General features: G+C 37.7%; 1 protein-coding gene across 2 annotated transcripts in view; it reads right to left on the minus strand.

Annotated features, from left to right (window-relative positions):
• Positions 1-20,756, minus strand: part of CDH12 (cadherin 12) — a 360,422-nt gene that overhangs the window by 282,943 nt on the left and 56,723 nt on the right. Inside the window, exon 1 of one of the 2 annotated variants that reach the window (XM_069853516.1) lies at positions 8,735-8,870. The exons of the other annotated variant lie outside the window; for it this stretch is intronic. The gene's annotated coding sequence lies outside the window, so the exon portion shown is untranslated. Of the gene's footprint in view, positions 1-8,734; positions 8,871-20,756 lie in introns of those variants that run through there. 2 annotated transcript variants of the gene reach the window in all.

Genomic DNA, 20,756 nt, shown 5'->3' on the forward strand with positions numbered 1-20,756 from the left:
CAGTTCACTACATGTTGCTACTGGTAGAAGGACCAGTGATTTTGAATATTATCATTAACAAACTCAAGTATCTTGCAAAATGTGTTCATAAACTTATGAATCTAACAGATTGTCAATAAACCAAAACCAATGAAGGCCAAAGTCCTAAGTCTTTTTCTCCAGTTTGTATACCGTTTTGAGCTCATTGAGAGGCAGAAAGAAATAAAATGCATTCTCCATTCAAATGTATTCACATCAACAACCTCTTAACCCAGAATTTTGCGTATTTGTCATGAGAGGTGCCTGCTGAATGGTTTTCTCAGCAGTTCCCACCTAGCTCCTTGCAGAGGATGTCTCTTAGCAACTACTGTGTTTCTCATCCATAATCATTTCATATTCTTTGTGACATAATTAGAAAGCTGTGGGTTGTAGCAGCTGAAGAGGACGCCAGGCCTTCAAGTGTATGACATAAAGGTGCAAGTGCCATATGCTCATTTATATAAAGGCACTGAAGTCTGCTGAAGAAAATTATTTTCTGGTATTGCATCTAGGTGTAGAAAGAAACCACAGACTGTTTTCACAGTCTGCATTACCTTTGAAATGCAGATCCTTAAGTTTCTATATGTGTGGCTTAAGTGCAGAAGGAGACCAGAAATATCAGAGTGCTGTTTGGTAGCTATATCTGTCTGTACCCTTCCTCAATGCCTTCTCAATATGCTCCTCTTCACATCAACCATTTATGGTGTTTCACATGTGCTGTTGCTTTTTCAAGTAGGACTATAGTACTATTTCTCCATTATATTACAATAAAGCATGCGACCAAAGTTCAAGATACTCTTCTTGCATGAAAACATGTATGATTTTGTTTGACTTCTAGTGAGTACAGGGTATTTCACTGTCTTGGTGTTTTTAAGACCCAAAAGCACATCATCTAGTTCTGTCCATAGATATTTATCTGTCCATTCTTCCTTTTCTCATAGCCTTGTAATATGGAGGGAATTAATGTTCTTAGTATCTTTGTGAGGCAAGAAATAAAATTTCCCTTTCACACATAGGATACAGAATAACTAAGTCTTTCTGGTGGATTGCACAGTTTAACCCATGTATTTTTAATCTCACATTAAGTCTTGTCTCTGGTTAAATAATTATTAAAATAGCTGAACCCATCAAAGTAATCCAACAATATTTTATGAACACATACCGTGTAGGGCAATTTACTACAGAAAATACAAAACAAACCCCAGGCTTCTGATTGCAATGAAGATACTAAGCAAACAGGTATAACTTGTTATTTGTCTGGGGTTAATCGGTATAATATTGGTATAGGATGGCAAAGGATAAAAGAGAAATAAAAATTAAAAAAAAAAAAGAAACCAAAGATTCATCTGTTTGGGAGAAGGAATAAGAAATAAATGCATGATTGAGTCTCACACTCAGAATTTGAATTTGAACATTGATAGTGAGTAAAAATGGCTACAGCTAGTGCTTTCATCTGGATTTGTCTTGGTCTAAAGAGGGGGAAATACAGAGACCAAGTGTAAATAGTATTAAAGGATGTTAACCAGAAAACAAAATAAAGTTAAAGAAAATCATTACAAAAAAATTCTCCAGTGAAGAAACATTCATTAGAATGGTTTTGTAGGAAATGAAAAATTTCTGACACAGATTTGAAAAAGCAAAGGCGAAAAATCTAAGTATTTAAATTAATAGTATTCTGTAGGCCAATTAAAATGAAAGTTGATCTAGTGTATAGTAAAACATATTGCTAAAATGGAAATGCATGGAAATACAGTAATTTTTAACAGGTAGGAAAGATATTATAAAGGGGTTTTTTTAATTATATTTTTTAGTATTATTCCCTGTATTTTTTCTGTGCTAATCTAAGGTTGCAACCATATCACAAAAGAAAAAGAGAAATGTACTGCTCAGTAATATGAAAGCAATGCTTAGAAAATAATTGCAGTACTTAAACTGACAGGTTGAAAAGAAGTATTTTAAATAAGCTGAGGTGTCAAAATTGTTGCATTTTGCAGTCCTTTTGTCATAGATAATAACTGCTAAACCTTGAAGGAATAAGGGTAGTTACTTGACAAACAATTTACTAATCAGGAAAACAGTACATGAAGACCCAGTCATTTTGTCATTACACATGCATTAGAGATGGTAATAGTAAGGCCAGTGTAATGATTCTTGGAATCCGACTCGTTAATGAGTACCATATCAACATGGTACATCAAGAATAGATTCCTGTTCTGCCCAATTAAAACAACAGCTGTATTATGTTGGATCTGACAGATTAGCTTAAATTGAAGTACAGTCTTTCTTGTCTAAATCGCAACTGTCAGTGTTTGACTGTACTGAATTAGACCTTTCTCTTCCTCATCTCGCCTACAAAATACAATGGGAGGAGATGGAGAGGTAACGTTCAGATTTAGATATATTTGAACAGAAAGCTAACAAGAATATTTTGTCCATTCCTGAACATACAGGTACCAACATCTGTACATTTAAACCCCTTACAAAGGGAAAGGGAAAGATAGCACCTACCTCCAAAGATCATGCCCATGCTATTTTAACTGTATTTGCTGCTAAAACTTCAAGCCAAGATACACAATAGGTGGGATGTTGTCCTTCGGGGACTAAACAGTTTACCTTAATTGTATGTTTTCTCCACTGTATGTGATAGAAGGTTTCCCATGTGATATAGGACTGTAGTTAAGTTACACACCAGAGTGCCAAATATCTCCTGTTATTAACAAGCATTTCTCATTGTTGACTAGATTCAAGTGATCGCCTGTGAAATCCTGAATATTACACATTGTACACCTAGGGCATTAAAACAGAGTTCTCATTATATCCCATTATTGTAATAGGCAATAGAATGCCATGAACATATTAACTACAGTACCTGTAATGTATAATGTAGTAAGTAGCTTGTATTTCAACTGCTTTGCATAATTCTTGTTAAGGCCAACCATAAAATGGTGTGAGTCTACTTCTAAAAAAAATTGTTTTACTTATCCTTCCTCTGTTTTCTGTATAATTCTGCAATTCTAATTAATTCCTGAGTTTTATATAAAATCACAGCATATTTTTTTTAAAGGCAGTATTTTGGGGAGCAACATTGAAATCTTTAACTACATCTAGCACTGGGATTCTTTAAAAATATTACAGATTACTATCTGAAGAAAATAAAATCACAAGGATTGCTATATATCTTCATATGAGACCACACAAAAGAAAGTGGAAACAAAATACATTTAATACTGTATTCTAGTCATTCATTAACAGCTTTAAAACACATCAAGCATTGACATTAAAATACAAAGTAATATAACTATTTAAAAGAACACATTCTCTCCTCAAATATAACTTTATTCATATTCATGCAATAAGTTTGAAATGGGCTAATTGTGTTTGAATGTTTGGTTTGTCTCCACAGGAGTCGTAAAAGAGAAAAATAAAAAAAAAAGTTAAGCAGTACAATCAAAGGATGCATGTACTGATGTTATTAGACAGCAATTTTCATTCCAGAGTCATGCAAGAGTACTCAGAAGTCTTTTTTAATTATGGCAATCTTGTAGGAAATGGTGAAAGGAAAAAAAAAAATCAACATCCAAATATACTCACTGGTTGGACTAGCACCATATCTATTAAATAAACACTATTATAGATAGCATCAGATTAATGAATTGTGGTAAAAACTAAGACCCTACTTGATTTGCTATGCACCATTAATCAAGACTAAACACTTCTAAAGAATGCAAATGTTTGGATCCCCTTGATTTCACATTTTGAAGAGGCCTTAGTAAAACCCACAGAATTTGGAGTAGTACAAAGTTGTAGTAACCTCTTTCTGGGAGCTTTGATGTGAAAAATTAGAGTATTAAGTGTTCCTGAAGAGAAATCTATAGGTATTTCAATGTTTCTCCTAATTCCATATAGCAAGTAATGAGTTTTTTTAAGGTTGTGCCAAATGAGCAGTAAACATCGCCAGAAAATAAAGAGGCATCAATGGCCATGTCAATCATTACAGTGATACATCATTTTTTGTTGCAAAAGTTGACTTGAGTGCACTCCAAACATTAAAACTGTCATACACAATACCTCAACTTGAACTCTACCTGTGGAATAAAGTCATTGTAACTCTTTTACACTAATGCAAAAGCTCTCTGAGTATATAATTAAATTCTGTATTCAGCTGCCTTAACAGTGGATTTTTATTTCAATGGTCCATAACAATGGAATGATTTTGTTCAATTTGCAAATCTGTCTTAGTCTACGCTATTGATTTCAGCCAACTGAGCTGCCAAGCATGGATAGTGAAATCTGTGCACCTGAAATAATTCCCCTTAAGAAAAACAGGAGTAAAAAACTCAACCCCACATATCTGTGTTACAGATCTTATTATCTTATTTATAATCTGGCAAATCAAGTCTAGTTTTGGTGATTGTCAAAAACTAAGAGTATATTCATTACACTTTTTAGATAGCGAACGTTAACAAATTTTTGCTTGGTGAGATGAATTAGTCATTTGTAAGAGATCACCTTCTGAATTGCCTACCTGTGCTCAGTTGTGTAATTTTAAAATTGATGCCTTTCATATTTCATTTAAATACAACTTTTTTGTAGTTCAATTTAGCCCTCTAAACATTTACTAGCAAACAGCCAGTAGCTATGTGGACAAACTCTACTATATATTCAGGAAGGAAAAGAGAGATATCCGTTTAATTTTCCATTACTTTAAATTTGAGGTATTTATCAGATTCAGCATCCCAAGTTCAATATATTAGTTTACTTTGGTAGAGAAACATAAAACAATATTTGATATCTCAGTGCAAAGTAATCTCTCCTTTGTACCTCATTTTCATCTGGTATTGATCAAGATAACTGAAGCAATCTCTTTTGATGCCAGCAAATACACTGGCTAGGAGTTTGCTTCTTACTAGTCTATCAATAAAGAGGGAAACACTGGATTTGAACTTTTCTTCTTCTTCCTTTCATCCTCCACCCAATCTGTCATATTCACAGCAATGTGGTAAATAGCAACGCTGTCTTTTTATTGTTTTACAAGTTACACTTTTTTAAAGTTTTCTATTTCTTACCCCCGCATTTTCTTAAATATTCCTATTTCCTTACAAAACTCTACTTTATTTTTCTGAACTTACCCTCTGTTGTGTTTTCCTTCAGTAGCAGGATCATTTTCATACTGTCACTGCTGCTGCTATTGCTATAGTTCGATGGACTTCTTGAAGAACCACTCACATTTATTTCCTAATTGGTTTACAGTTATAACCTCTTTTATAGATATACTACAATGTGTCTCTCAAAACTCTTTCTTTACAAGTTTGAAATTTCTAGTATGGCTTCTTTCCTTATTTTGGAGTATGAGTCATTTCACATGATCTCCTTCTATGACTAGGTGACTTGCCCAGAGGATGAGAGAAAGTTTGTGGACATTGTCTACCTGGACTTCAGTAAGAGCTTTGACATCGTCTCTCACAGCATTCTCCTAAAGAAGCTGGTGACTCATGACTTGAATTAGCATTTCACTGGGCAAAACACTGGCTGGATAGCTGGGCACAAAGGGTTGTGGTGAATGGAGTTAAATTCAGCTGGCAGCCGGTCACAAGTGATGTTCCCCAGGGCTCAGCACTGGGATCAGTTCCGTTTAATTTCTTTATTTATGACATGGACAAGCAAATCAAGAGCACACTCAGTAAGTTTGAAGATGATACTAACTTGAGTGGAAGTGTTGATCTGCCTGAGGGTAGACAGGTTCTACAGAGAGACCTGGACAGGCTGAATCAATGGGCCAAGGCCAATTGCATGAGGTTCAACAAGGCCAAGAGCCAGGTCCTGCACTTCAGTTACAACAACCTCATGCAACGCTACAGGCTTGGAGAGGAGTGTCTGGAAAGCTTCCTGGAGAGAAAGTACCTAGGGGTGTTAGTTGATAGTCAGCAGAATATGAGCCAGCAGCGTGCCCTGGTGGCCAAGAAGGCCAACAGCATCCTGGTCTACGTCGTCAATGGTGTTGGCAGCAAGACTAAGGAATCGATCCCTCCCTAAACACCTCGAATTCTGTGTTCAGTTTTGGGCTCCTCACTACAAGGAGGACATCGGAATGCTGGAGTGTGTCCAAAGAAAGGCAACAAAAACGGTGAAGGGTTTAGAGCACAAACCTTATGAGGAGTAGCTGAGGGAGCTGGGCTTGTTAAGTCTGGAGAAAAGGAGAGTGAGAGGAGACCTTATTGTTCCCTGGAGCTACCTAAAAGGAGTTTGTAGTGAGGTGGGGGTTTGTCTCTTCTCCCTGGCAGATAGTGACAGGACAATGGGAAATGGCCTCAAGATGCACCAGGATAGATTTAGGTTGAATATCAGGAGGAATTTCTTTATTGAAAGTGTTTTCAAGCCTTGGAAGAGGCTATCCAGAGAGGTGTCTCTGTCACTATCCCTGAAGGTGTTTGAAAGACAAGTAGATTTTGTACTTGGGGACATGATCTAGTGGCAAGCTTAGTAGGGCTGGGTTGATGGTTGGACTCGATGATATTAAAGGTCTTTTCCAACCAAAACCATTCTGTGATTCTGTGAGTCAGGTCAGTACTGAGCTTTGCTGTATCGCAATGCTGTATTTATACTTTATAGCGAACAGATAAGATAGGAACATAAATGTTCTTCTCTTTTCTAATATGTTTTCTTTGCTGGTTCTCATTCTCCTCAATTTAGTTTACTCCCCATATTTCTCATTAATTTAGAATTCATCTATTTTCAGCTCAACTTTGAATGGTCTGTTGTCTGAGTATCCTAACTCCATGTGCTCAGCTTTTTCCTATTTCAGCTGTTATATTCTTATGCATGTAATGTGTTAGCACAATTGCCTGGTTCAGGGGTCTTAAACTCCCCTAAGTCCTAAAACTAGAATATTCAGTATATTCAAAAGTGATGAATTTCCATACTATCATTCCATGGAATCACAGAATCACAGAATAACCAGGTTGGAAGAGACCCACCGGATCACCGAGTCCAACCGTTCCTACCAAACACTAAACCATATCCCTCAGCACCTCGTCCACCCGTGCCTTAAACACCTCCAGGGAAGGAACATAGAGAAAAGAGCTTCCCAATGGCACCAAGAACAGTGATAGTGAGGAAAATTCAAACACTTGCACAGAAGTAGAGGGAAATAGCAGTCCCCTGTTTTATTTTTACGCGCAAAAGTTTCTTTTCTGAGTTATAAAGTTATCCCCAAATTCTACTAGATTCTTCCTACAGCTGACTCTGTAATATGTGCTACAGTTCTTTTGATCAAAAACTCCCATATTATGTCTTCAGCTTCATTCCGATAACAAATGCTTAGAAAAGAATAAGAAATAGATCAAAAATGTGAGGTGGTATTCCTTCTCACCCTTCAACAGCCAGTGGCAAGGATTATCAGATTCAGAGGTTGTATCTAAAATATTCCATTTAATAAGCATCATAGAAACCACTCTCCATGAAAGTGGCTTTTCTCTCCCAAATCACTGTATACTTTTGGTTTCGTCATTTGCCTGAGCATTGCACTAGAGGTCTTGCACTTATTGTTGTTTAAGGAAAACTGTCAGATAATCAGTTTACTTATATTCCCTATTTAGCTTAAATAACACCTAAAGCATGTAAACAAGCTTTTAGCACGAGCTGGAAAGAAGCATATTAAAAAGGTTAGAAAACAAACAGTCTGTGCTTATATAGAGCACAGTTAGAATTATTTTTGTAAGATTAACAGTTGATAAATATATTTATATTCTCAACTATTTGACTGAAGTTATCATGCTTACTGGGCAATGTGTTGTAATTAGAGGTCATATCAAATTCATAACAAATTATTGGATACATAAATAAAACTATACAATAAAATACTTATAAGCTGACTACCATTTTTGAGAAAAAAACCTCGTGGTTGCACAAATTAATTTCTTTGATACAAACTCTTCTGGACATAGTTTTGCAAGTTTCCTATTTTGGGTTCAATATTTTCTCTTATTTCCCTTATTTTCTGAGAGAAAGAAATTACTGGCATGATATTGAATCAATATTTTAAATATAGATTTTCAAAATGCAAATAAGGGAAGAGTTAACAGCTGTTTCCTATTCATGATGAAAAGTGTCAAAAAGCTTGAAAAAAATGGCATCAAGGCAAAAAACATATTTCCTCATCAAGACAACAAATCTGCTCAGTGATAAATGTCTAAAGCACCAGCAAGAAGAATGGAGAAGGGATATCAATAAGTCATAATAATTTTCAAAATAAATTCTACCTCACTGCACCAAAAATGTAGTACATAGGATGAAGCAGATCCCACTTAAAGGAATATTACTGCTTCATTTAAAATAATTTCTTTATCCTCCCTACAAAATTTTCCCCATCCCCAATCAAAAGCTTCTTAAAGTTTGGCTCATAAAGTCAACAAAGGACTTGTTCTTTCATTACTGTGAGGATGTTTATTGAACTCTCGAGTCCAAATGTTGCATGCTATCAGGTTTCTAGTCACTCAGCAACCAATCCGTCATCTTTACTCCAGTTATAAAAAGTTTTATAACCTTTCTGTCTTTAACTAAGGTTTTCTATCTGTTCACTACACTTCTGAGCTGGGAAATAAACCAGGAGCTGCAGGAAAATCCTACACAACCCTCCAGCTCAAAACACTTAGAACTTGTATAGCAAGTACTTTATGCCCAGTACAGCTGCTGGCAGGGAAATTGGCTCGGATCTTACCTCCCACGTCTCCTGTAGCTCAACCACTTCCGCTGGGTAGTTGTTTATTTTGTTTTTCCTTTCATATCCCTAACCTTTTTTCTAATGCGTTCAGCTGAGTTTGGAGTCACAGTGATGAATGAGATGTGATGATGAGAATCATAGTGAGGCTGCAGCGTGCAGGGCTGTTTCTCAGTCAGCATAGTAGCAGACGGAGGAGGGGGGAAGTGGAAATCTGACAGGTTTAGCTTGCTGACAGCCCATGTTTATAGGCTCTGTAAAGAATACAGATGAGACAGAGGAAAGGCAGAAACGACAATGACATAATAAATCTCACCCACAGTATTTTCAGCCTGAAAAAGTGAAGAAATAAAATCAAGTTTGGAATACTGTTAATGGTTAGGCTGTCACAGAATTGAACCTCTTCACTGTTTGCTTCTCTGGATGAGATTAATAGATGCACTAGACTCCTCTATACAGTACCTCTGCCATCTGCACAGAAAATTGCAGTCCTCTCTCTCCTTTGACCACAAAGTACTTTAGGTAAAAAATGAGTTTGGCATTCCAGTTCCAATACACGGGGTGATATATCTGCATACTTCTAACCAATACACTCCAAAATACTTAAAGGAGTAAACTTTATTTCATGCTTGGAAATGCTGTGAAGATTAAAAAATATAAATTAAAAAAAATTAAAACAGAAAAATGGTAAGAATAAGGACCAGCCTCCATTCTGAAAGCATCAATCATCTCCTAAACTGCTTCAAACACCAAATCTGTCTCACTTCAGTGGAGCTATGCCAGTTTATATCAGGTGACATTCTTTCCTCTGTTTTTATTTGGGAAAAATTCCAAGTAAGTCATGAATAAATGCCAAACCACTAAATAAAGACTTCAAGATTTTAACTAATATCAAATTTTTAAATGTTTAGATTTTCCCCTCCGAAGTCTCAGATACAGTAGAAGTTTTCTATACTCTCTTGAATATATCCAACATGAACATGAATTTTCTGATGCAACCTGATTATCCCCCCTGTCTCCAGTAAGCTATGTCATGCAGGCAGACTTTTTCAGAGCTACTCTCATTTTTCAAATTCCACTTTGGCTTGACAGTCAAAGTAAGAGCAGCCTTCTACCTAATTACTAGCAAGAATAATGCAAAGTTCGTTCCTTGTCAGAAGCTGTAAAGCCTGTATCCATTTTCATTCTTCTGAATCCAGTACTAAGAATGGGATATATAATATTAATATTCCTGCCCTTTGCAGATTACCTTTGTTGAATGAAGTAAAGAGAAAATGACTATTACACCCAAATGAACTAAAAGAACAGGTCAAAGAGCACATCATGCACTATAACTCAGACAAAAGAAACACATCCATAGATGTATATGGTTTTCCCACTGTCTTCCAATAAGAACATCTATTTTCAGGCCATCTTTCATAGTTTTAATAGCTTTGTTAATTGGAAGCTGGTTTGCCCTCCAAAATTATGCATGCCATCCTACGTGTCTAATCCACACAAGGCTGTCTGACCCACCCAACAGTATATAAAATTGTGAATAGTGCAACCTTAGTGTTACAGAGTATGAAAGACAGAGGTATAAGGGACAAATACTGTTTCTTGCAACCAATCATTTGACCAAAGCATACTTGTTGAGTCAGGAACATGTGCAAAATTGATGCAAAGTAATATTCATAGAAGGGCAAGTTTTCATGAAAACTGAACATCTTCAAGGCATGTGAAAAAAAGCACAGAAATAATGAGGCTTTTCCTGAACTTGAGGGACAGAGAAGACTTTCATCTTAAGATCTCAAGTAATTATATAGGTCTTTCAATAGTCAGTAAACTAGCAAAGTGTTTTTTATGACATATATTCATTATTTTGAAGATTTAAGCGAGTTTAAGTGATTTGTCCAATATCTCCTAAAAAGACAAGGATTATAGCATAGAAACACTGATTTCCAATCTCCTGGTCTAATTCTGGAATGATCCTGCACTACACATGCCTTCTACTTTATAAGTGCTTTTCCTAAACGACCAATGTTGTACACTTATCAGCTCCGTTACATTTAATGTATAATAATATTAGTTATTCTAGTCTCTCTAGATAAACAATGACAACATAACAAAACAGAAATTATCTACAAGAAATTGCATTTCTTGTAGTTATTTCCTTGTCACTTTTTAGAATGTTAGCAGCTCTTCTTCCATAAAAATAAGGAGGATATGAAAAAGAAAATGATAAAAAATATTAATATTGTTATAAGTAGAAATAGTAATACAAATGTATGAAAAAAAATCCCAACAACAATCACAAAAAAAACCAACCAAAAAGCCCCAACACGGCAAACACCCAAGATTATTCAACATACATATCTGGTACTCACCAGAGAACCAACTTTGTATATATTTTCTTGAAACTACTGCCAATTAATAGAGATTTTCCACAGTAGTGATAGTTCAACTTTTCATGTACATCTACAGGTGAACACTGTCAAACTGACAAGCTAAAGCCCAGGATTTTACTGCCTGTAGTGATTCTCATAAAAAGATTAAAATAGTAAAGAGTGATTATGTGATTAGTTTAGGTAAAGGGGAAAGAAGGCAGCAAAGTTTTACAATTCTTCCTGTGTAGTCTTAATTCTAGCTCTTCTGATATGCTTACCTATGTAAACAGTGGCTCTTAATGCCCATGTCTAACTTTGCCCTGCACTCCATTAGTCTGATATTTCTCTGAAATATAGAGCACCTCAAAAGAGAAAAGGTAGCTCACACAAAGAAATGAGAAGTGCTTCTTTTCTACCAAGCAGAAATTATTTTTGCAAGCATTTGCATCTTCCTAGCATTTTCTTGAGAGTATAAAAACAAACCTAACCTCTATAGTGAAGAATCCTTATGATTTGTCCCTTACTTTTCAAAAATTTCTCCCTGAGAGTGTAGTTGAACAGTGAGAAAAAGATTGTGGTAGAAATATAAAAGTGTCTACCCACCCAAAGTCAAGCTGTCATCTCAGCTAGGGAGGCTGACATTCAATGTTATATTCAGCTAAAAATAGAATGAGTGAGACTGCTGCCTAGTAGGCCTATTTTCAGTGGAACTGTCTCATCCCAGATCTGGGGTCTACTTCTATTCTTCTGAAACTAATATTTTCACACTTTCCAGACTTTTGACTAAACAAAACTTTTTTAGTCACTTCTTGATTTTTTTAATCTATTTATTTATTATACCTTTGTTTCTTGCTACTGCTTCTTAATTTTGTCTGTGGTAGTTCCAAATTTTCTAAGTATTTTAAATCCTACCACTTTAAGTATTATTTATAAAATTGGGAAGTAGGAATGGCTCTGTGTGTAGTTTAGAGTAGCTGGTCATTCCACTTCAAAAAGGAGGACAGCAAAGAAGCCTACTTGAGTGAAATTAGCTAAATAAAGATATTATTTTCTTAGCAGAGAGTTACGTCTAGCACAAGCTAACTTAGGAAACTCCCCCATCTGTGTAAACCTTCGTCTGCTTTGACAGGCACTTCAGAGAAGAAATTATTGAATTCAGAGAGATCAGATTGGACTATTTGTCACTAATTTTTAAAGAAAAGTCTATCAAACCTCACTAGCTAATTAAAAACCTTAAAATTATCACTTTTAACACTTTGCAGGGGCTTGTTGTAGTTTATTAGGGATAATAAAAACAATTATGGTGATTAAAAAGTATACAAAACAAGTGTTGCACAGTGCAACTGCTCACCACTCGCTGACCAATGTCCATCCAATCCCTGTGCAGCAGTCACAGCTCCCTGGCCACTTCCCCCCACCCAGTTTTATTGTTCAGCATGATGTCACATGGTATGGAATATCTCTTTGGCCAGTTTGGGTCACCTCTCCTGGCTGTGTCCTATCTGTGATGGATGCACTCAATTCCCTTCCTACACTTAACCAAACCAGCAGCAGTTTGTTTCATGCTCCAGAGAAGGAAAAGGCCTGAGCCATGGCTGGGCCAAGAACTACTCTAGGAAACCCACTGGGAGCAAAGCAACACAGTGAGCACCAACAAGTTGTGGGTATAAGGAGCCTTGTGCATACCTCTCCTACTGTATGCAATTTCACTATGAGCTAACAACACTATCCCATATATACAACAGCATAAATGATCCTTCTTTGATCTCTCTTGGCTAGGCAGCATGGCAGGGGATTGAGCTTGTCTTACACGGGGAAACCTCTCAAGGGTACCCCTCAAAGCAATGAGATCTTTTGCCAACAACAGATTGCTAGAGAGCCCCATTTGAATCCTTCCTGGACAGCAGCTGGATTGCATGACAAGCAACTCTCCTCTTTAGCAGGGATTAGTTGTTTAGCATAAATAAGTAAGTTTTAAAATAATATAAATCACTTAGTTTTGTAATATCATATGGTTTAGTATGCTGTTTTCTTAGCTTTCTTAGCATGAGTAGCCAGGCTGGCTGAAGAAATAGTCCACAAGCCATGATTTTCCACTTAAAACTTTCCCAGTGTACAACCTCTTTAGCCAATACATGGCTTCCAGAGTTAATGAAAAACAGAAAATACAGAAATTTGAAGGTTGCAGACCATCAACAACAGCTGCAACTAGATAATGTAACAATCTGTCTGAAAGACAGTCAAGGAATAAAATGAAAGATGAGAAATGAAAAGACCCCAGAACCAAATATTACTACTGGACCAAACCATTGCATGAAGAGTGGGTAAATAGTTTGCGATGGTATAACTGCCCAGGGATTTCTTAGTTTTAATGTCAGCCCTCTTTCTGGAGTTGACCATGCTGCGGTATTGCTCTTTAAATTATTTATTTTATGAAGTCCGATGCCTGAGAGTCTGCTTTGTGAAACCTCACATTCAGACTTCAGAGCAACTGAACCCTAGCAGAGTCGGCAGGATGCTTGGATGAAATGTGGCTGAAGTGGAGAAGCACAATGAAATTTCAAAATCTTAGCTAAATGGTTTAGAGAATCAGGTGTACACATATAATTCTTTAGCTGTAAAAACATATAATCCTTACACTGTTAATCCCTTAGCTATAAACTGTTGCCCAAACCCAGAGCTATGATTAAATCCAGCCACACCTAGATTCCGCTCTGAGAAGGAATTTAGGAAACAAGATGGCCCATCCTGAACCTCGTGACTTGATGGGGGGGTCTCCTTTATGCTTTTGCATTCCCAGTCCCTGTGTAAATCATTCCAAATCAACTGTAACCTGATTTTCCCTCTTTGTGTTTCCTCCCTGAAGTAAGTGATAGAGAGACCTTACCATCTAATTCTGTTAAGTTGCACTTTTATCTAAATAGTTTTATCTAAAAAAACTCATTCACAATACCAGAATTGTACCAGCTGCTATGTAGAAAATTAACTCTATCCCAGCCAAAGCCAAGACAGGTCTCATTGCATGTCAACGATAAAATGCAAGATCAATGCTAACACCAAGCTCAGAGTGGAGTCAACAGAAAATATATCTGTGTCATGGAGGACCTGTATTTAAGAATAATCAAAGGATCAGTTTGCTCATAAATTGGCTTTTTTACACTACTCAGTTAACATGGAGGGAGTAGCAACTGAATCTGGGAACCTTAATAGTCTGAGATATACTTTACAGCTAGTAAATTCATCTCTTCCCCTACTTCCTGCACAGATGTCTCAGGCCGATAACAGTGCCATATTTCACAGAAATATTTTCATATTTAAATAAAAAAAGCATATCAGAAAAATGCTAGCCAATTGTCTTCTGAAGTGCTTCTGTAGCATCACTAGAATTCTTCTCTTGTGAAGTCCAAGTGGCCTTTTGCATGGAAAGGCTGGGGAGGGGTCTCTGGCCAACTAGTGGCATAACTGCATTTCTCTGTTACTAGATACACAAGAAATTTTTTATTTGTACCAATGAATTAGGCTGTAGATGCAAATAAAAGAGTTCTGAGGGGAACTCTGTCAGCCTCCCTGAGCTCTTCCACTTTTCACTACCAAACAAACCAGGATAAATCTGGCTCCAAGGGGGGACATTTTTTTAATAACATCATTTTGACTGCATTCAAGTAAGTCAAACACAAGGGTTTTCTGCCTGAATTATCAAGTATGTGGAGGTTACTAAATAAGCAGCTCAACTGTTACCACCTCATGTATGGTTCTGTAGAAATATCTAATTTACAAACAGGGGCCCAAAAAAAGTTTCCCAGCTAAATGAACAGTATCTAAACAATTCAGCGAGATCTCAAGACAGCTAAAGCCATCATGCAAAAATCACAGCCTGACCCCAAAAAAACACACTGAAGGAGGAATAGTGCAGAAGAAGGACTCGGGTTCTGTATTTGAGATATGCAAATGAATAAAGACATCCTCAAAAGGGGTTCAGAATTAAGTAGTTAATCAAAAGGTTGTGCAGTAAGGATCTCATCCTACTGGTAAGGTACATCAAGAGAAGAGCAGGAAGTGCATATAAGAATGTATATCTACATCCTGAGACACAGTCTGGTGAGAGGAGACCTCACTGCTTTGTTTTAAATACTACACGATGCATGCTTCACCAAGGGAATAAGATTTAGTTATAAACAAAGAAATTCTAGGAGTTATCATCACACATCAAACTTTTCCAAATTTTATTTCTGTGAGACTGTAATGCCTTTTAGTTTTAGTGAATAACTTTTTTTTTCTAAATTCCCTAAGGGTAAAGTGCAATTTTTTTGGATTAGTTGCAGTTTGGAAGAAAAAAAATCTTAGTCTTACAATTTTGTTTTAAGGCAGTAGACTAAATTCTCTCTTGTTTTTTCCATACATCTTAACAGTTTGCCTTATAGAATATAGGTGTATAAAAATCTGTAAGAAATCTACCAGCTTTTGAAAGGCCATGCAAAGGGAACCTTTCATCTCAGCTGCTAAGACTTGACCTGGTATTCCTCTTAGGGCAATATTTGATATTATTATCACCAAAAGAAATCCTGAGGTATGAAATTTATTTACAGTGCTTCATTTGTTACACACATTACCAGCTCTCACAGATGAAACAGAATCTGAACTCTTGGCATGAAAAATAGTGTTGGAGCTCATTAAATCAGCTTCAATAATATCACAGGATAGCATCTCTGCTGGAAAATCTGAATTTGGTGTCATCATCTTTCTCAAAATAAAGTGTTAATGATTCCTCTTATGAACTTCTAGCATATGAAATGAACCTAGACAATCTGTTTTCTCAAGAACTGAAGAAAATAATTTCAAATATATAAAAAAGAATTACACTTAGGCAGCAACCTTATTTTTTTTCTCCTATCATTTGGTCACTGACTTTTAGATTTTTTTAAAGAACCTTAAGAAAGTACAGTAATATTTGTTTAAATATATATGAAAATATTCAGAGTAAAATCTCAGTAATTCAGACTTCACTCAGTAAAATTTACCTGCGTGAGGAACTGACAATTTGTCCCATTGTGAATAACAATGCATCTCCAAGCTAAGAATGAATATTGTTATTGTTATGCATATATATGTACATGAAAAATATAAATAGTACATGTCTGTATTTGACACACATGTACATATAACATGTATAGTACACACATATATACTTATATACAAGTTTTAAGCAGAAGAGAATACATACACATTAATATATTACCATTATATGTGAAATATAATCACAGCTAGGATAGCAAAAGGTATGCATAAGCCCATTATTAACCCAGACTTATGTTATCATGACAACTGCCTCACATAAACTTAAAACACAGTGTGTAATAGCACAAACCATAGATATGGCATAATCTTCTAGCACAACTAGTCTCCATGCCATTTTAGAATCTGGAGCAAGAAGTGAGTAAAAAAGAATTTATCAAAAACTCCTTCCCATTGGAGTTCAGATTTAATATATTATACAGAAAAAAGTATTTGTTACTAGAAGGGTTTTTCCTTCTGAAACTGAGTAACTGTAAAATAGCCATGTTTATATTACTGAATCCCACTCTATTTTTTAACATACACTATTTACCTGCCTAAAGTGTCAGCTTCACATTTCAGAGATTCATCTCAACCTTAAGCCACTTGCCAAAGAAGCAGGAATGATGAAATTGCCTGTCCTGGCCCTTTCTCCAGTGGTGGATACAAATAAAATATGCTTTCATTGTAACTTATTGTGTCATAGCTCACTATGTAACCACTCCAGTCCTGTGTGAATTTTAGTGTACAATGTTTTGCTCAGCACGCTTGCATTCAGTGTGTTGCTGTTTAAAAGAACACTAAAATTCAAAACAAAGTACATTAATACACAGGAGAGGAAGAACATAAAGAACATTTTCTCATAACTGAAATGCATATATTTTAACTTGCAGAATAGTAGCAAAATTATTACAACTTGCTTATTCCATTATTTATATATAGATGCAGACATACACATGCTGTATTGTTTGGTTTCATTAATTTGTCCCTGCCCATGGCAGGGGCTTTGGAACTAGATGATCTTTAAGGTCTCTTCCAACCAAAACTATTCTATGATTCTATGATTCATGACAAATGTCATTAATACAAACATTAACTTACTAAGCAGTGTGAGCAACTTGTAGGGCAGACAGAAATAGCTAAAGCAATGCTTTTCTGCAGCTGGAAGAAGGTTTCTACACCGTAGCAATAAACAAATGTCTAATTTACAGGTTTTTTTAATGAAAGGCACTCAATATTTTATCCACTTTTAACATGTCAGTTGAAGAGTGTTCTGTGTAAATGGCTGATCTTTATGCATATGGAGAAGAAGACAAGATTGCACTCTTCTCCAGAAAGTGGCTGTGAAAAGCCATAATATCATATGTACTTCTTATCTATTCCTGAGTGAATCTGCTGCTTCTACCAAACTCTAAAGCTCCATCTGTATCACCTCTTCTATACAGATACAAAGCAAAATTTAAGCTATTTGTTCATACTTCCATTATGTGGCTTCTTTTACAACAAAGTCTGTCTCCTGAAAGTCTAGGTGAAAAAAATGACAGTTTATAGTCCCCTCACTTATTGCTTACATGCCTGTTACTGGCTCTGAGGTGTCTCATGGATGGAATAAGTTCTAGAAACCTCCAGAAAAACCCTTATTAATTCAATGTAAAAAGATAATTTTACATGAAATGTCTTTTGCAATCATAAGTGATGGCATAAAAGGAAGACCTTGTATGGTTTTTTATCCTTCATTAATGGTGTTAAAGGAAGCACAGCATCTTTGATTGATTGTTCCAAAGCTTAAAACAAAATGGTTTTTTTTCGTCACATTTATGACCACCAGGAAATATTTGCCACTACAATGCTCCCTATTTGCTCATGGAACATAGAACAGTTTTTATTCTAGTTTCTCCATGAAGTTAGAAGAAAGGAAAGAATGTCCACGTCTTGAAGTCAAAGTGAGACAAAAACCAATAAACCAAGAAAATAAAATATTTGTGGGATTTGTGTGCATTAAAATCAGAAAACTTACAAAAAAATAAAGAACCATAAATAATGCTACATGGTGCAGGAACCAAAGAACATAGCTGTAAGTTGCCATGACCCCTTCACAAGCTCCTCAATTAGGGCTAAGTTCTAAAATCTCATCCTTATTCTGCAACTGAGTAGCTGTAAAACTTAAAATCCTAAGCCATACAATCAAGCCTTGAGAAAATTACATGTCATTATTGAAGTATTTCCCTTGCTAAGCAATATTTACATTTCATGTAACACACACAACTAAAACCAGTATTCTTGGTTGTATAGATCATGTGTCCCTAACTCAGAGAAGGGCTTTACATATTTGAGCAGGATGTACATTTCTCAGGTGCCTACAGGATATTAAAGGATCAAATACTTGATTGTAAGTCCATCTGGAGAGACAACTAAAAGAAAATAAAACCACAGGGTATTCTGGCACTTACTTAGAGGTCAGTGAATCAATGAACCTCAAATCAATTAAAATTTGGTGAGCTGTAATGTTCAAACCATCGGCACTTAAGCAGTCAGGAAAGCTCCTGCATTACAGAAAAGTTATTATTCAGCCACTACTTGTCAAGTGTGATAAATGGCCATCCCTTCTGACTTACTAAAATGCACTACCAGAGACTTTAGCTAATATTACCAGACTAAACCTGGTAAAGGCTGTGACCTATACAGAACAAAGAGGGGCACACTGCTGGCTCATGTTCAGTCGGTTGTCAACCAACACCCCCAGGTCCCTCTCCTCCAGGCAGCTTTCTAGACAGACTTCTCCTAGTCTGTAGCACTGCATAGGGTTGTTGTGCCCCAAGTGCAGGACCCGGCATTTGGCCTTGTTAAACCTCATGCCATTGGACTCTGCCCAGGGGTCCAGCCTGTTCAGATCCCTTTGCAGAGCCTCCCTACCCTCCAGCAGATTGACACGTCCACCCAGCTTAGTGTCGTCCGCAAACTTGCTAAGGGTGCACTCGATGCCTTCATCCAGGTCATGGATGAAGACATTGAACAGGGCTGGACCCAGCACTGAGCCCTGGGGAACCCCACTTGTCACTGGCCTCCAGCTGGATTTCACACCATTTCCCACCACTCTCTGGGCCCGGCCATCCAACCAGTTTTCCACCCAGGGGAGTGTGCGCCTGTCCAGGCCAGAGGCTGACAGTTTCTCAAGCAGAATGCTGTCAGAGACTGTGTCAAAGGCTTTACTGAAGTCCAGGAAGACCACATCAACAGCCTTTCCCTTGTCCAGCAGCCAAGTCACTTTGTCATAGAAGGCGATCAGAATCACAGAATCACAGAATAACCAGGTTGGAAGAGACCCACCGGATCACCGAGTCCAACCGTTCCTACCAAACACTAAACCATATCCCTCAGCACCTCGTCCACCCGTGCCTTAAACACCTCCAGGGAAGGTGACTCAACCACCTCCCTGGGCAGCCTGTTCCAGTGCCCAATGACCCTTTCCGTGAAAAATTTTTTCCTAACGTCTAGCCTAAACCTCCCCTGGCGGAGCTTGAGGCCATTCCCTCTTGTCCTGTCCCCTGTCACTTGGGAGAACAGGCCAGCACCCTCCTCTCTACAATCTCCTTTCAGGTAGTTGTAGAGAGCAATGAGGTCACCCCTCAGCCTCCTCTTCTCCAGGCTAAACAACCCCAGCTCTCTCAGCCGCTCCTCATAAGGCCTGTTCTCCAGCCCTTTCACCAGCTTTGTTGCTCTTCTCTGGACTCTCTCCAGAGCCTCAACATCCTTCTTGTGGTGAGGGACCCAGAACTGAACACAGGATTCGAGGAGCGGTCTCACCAGTGCCGAGTACAGAGGGAGGATAACCTCCCTGGACCTGCTGGTCACGCCGTTTCTGATACAAGCCAAGATGCCATTGGCCTTCTTGGCCACCTGGGCACACTGCTGGCTCATATTCAGTCGGCTGTCAACCAACACCCCCAGGTCCCTCTCCTCCAGGCAGCTTTCTAGACAGACTTCTCCCAGTCTGTAGCACTGCATAGGGTTGTTATGCCCCAAGTGCAGGACCCGGCATTTGGCCTTGTTAAACCTCATGCCATTGGACTCTGCCCAGGGGTCCAGCCTGTTCAGATCCCTTTGCAGAGCCTCCCGACCCTCCAGAAGATCGACACTTCCACCCAGCTTAGTGTCATCTGCAAACTTGCTCAGGGTGCACTCGATGCCTTCATCCAGATCATTGATGAAGACATTGAACAGGGCTGGACCCAGCACTGAGCCCTGGGGAACCCCACTTGTCACTGGCCTCCAACTGGATTTCACACCATTTCCCACCACTCTCTGGGCCTGGCCATCCAACCAGTTTTCCACCCAGGAGAGTGTGCGCCTGTCCAGCCCAGAGGCTGACAGTTTCTCAAGCAGAACGCCGCGAGAAACTGTGTCAAAGGCTTTGCTGAAGTCCACGAAGACCACATCCACAGCCTTTCCCTCATCCAGTAGCCGGGTCACTTTGTCATAGAAGGCGATCAGGTTAGTCTGGCAAGACCTGCCTTTTGTGAACCCATGTTGACTGGGCCTGATCACCCGGTTCTCTTGCATGTGCTGTATGATAGCACTCAAGATCACCTGTTCCATGACTTTCC

Source organism: Phaenicophaeus curvirostris, chromosome 3 (assembly GCF_032191515.1).
Source record: "Phaenicophaeus curvirostris isolate KB17595 chromosome 3, BPBGC_Pcur_1.0, whole genome shotgun sequence".
Taxonomy (NCBI): Eukaryota; Metazoa; Chordata; class Aves; order Cuculiformes; family Cuculidae; genus Phaenicophaeus; species Phaenicophaeus curvirostris.